Below are 1,107 nucleotides of genomic sequence, written 5' to 3' on the forward strand. Positions count from 1 at the left end.
CGTTGTGGCGTAGCAGCCAGTGGGAAGCCAAAATCGCGAAGCTCAATGTACAGGACGGGAGTACCTGGGCAATGACTAAGCGAATTTTGAATAAATTTGATAAAATTCCACCCCTCCAAACAAATAATGGACTCGCATTTCTTCCCCAGGACAAGGCGCAAGCTTTCGCAAGCACCTTAGAAACAGCATTCCAGCCCAATTTGCAGCCTTGTGACAGGCCATTCACTGCACAAATTTACCGCGAACTCCGCGCTAAACTGCACCAGCCCACTATCTCTGAGCCTCTCCCCACCCAGGCCCAAGAAATTAAGCGTGCTATCAAGAATATGAAGCCGCGAAAAGCCCCTGGGAACGACGGCATACAAGCAGTTGTTCTCAAACAGCTTCCAGACGAAGCCTTTGAATATCTGGCTGAATGCATTAATGCAATGCTCAGACTGAATATTTTTCCCTCCCAGTGGAAGGAAGCAAAAGTAATAGTCTTCCACAAGCCGGGCAAGGACAAAACACTGCCCCAAAATTACAGGCCAATAAGCCTATTGAGTACTGTGTCTAAAGTTGCGGAGCGCATAATTTTACACAGACTTAAAGTACACATACACGAACATAACTTGCTGCCAAATGAGCAATTTGGCTTTCGCAGTGCTCATTCGACTACCCATCAACTGGTCCGTCTTACCGAAGAGATAACCAGCGCATTCAACGTCCAAGACTACGTAGTTGCTACGTTTCTCGATGTAGAAAAGGCCTTTGATAGAGTTTTTCATGCAGGGCTAATATATAAAATGTATGAAGCAAACTTCCCGGATTGCTACACTAAACTCATTGCATCCTACCTAGCAGGCAGAACCTTTAGAGTGTCATCTGAAGGGGCAACGTCTGACCTAAAATTAATTAAAGCCGGAGTGCCGCAGGGCAGCATCCTAGGCCCAGTACTATTTAATATATATGTACGCGACATGCCTCGCCCCGCACATAGACTAGTCAAGCTAGGCTGCTATGCAGACGACACTGTACTGTATAGCAGATCTCATAACCTACAGCTGGCCACTACCAGGCTCCAGACTGCGCTCACTGAAGTTGAACAGTGGTGTACAGCCTGGCGCA

This window comes from Bacillus rossius, unplaced genomic scaffold, assembly GCF_032445375.1.
Source record: "Bacillus rossius redtenbacheri isolate Brsri unplaced genomic scaffold, Brsri_v3 Brsri_v3_scf25, whole genome shotgun sequence".
Taxonomy (NCBI): Eukaryota; Metazoa; Arthropoda; class Insecta; order Phasmatodea; family Bacillidae; genus Bacillus; species Bacillus rossius.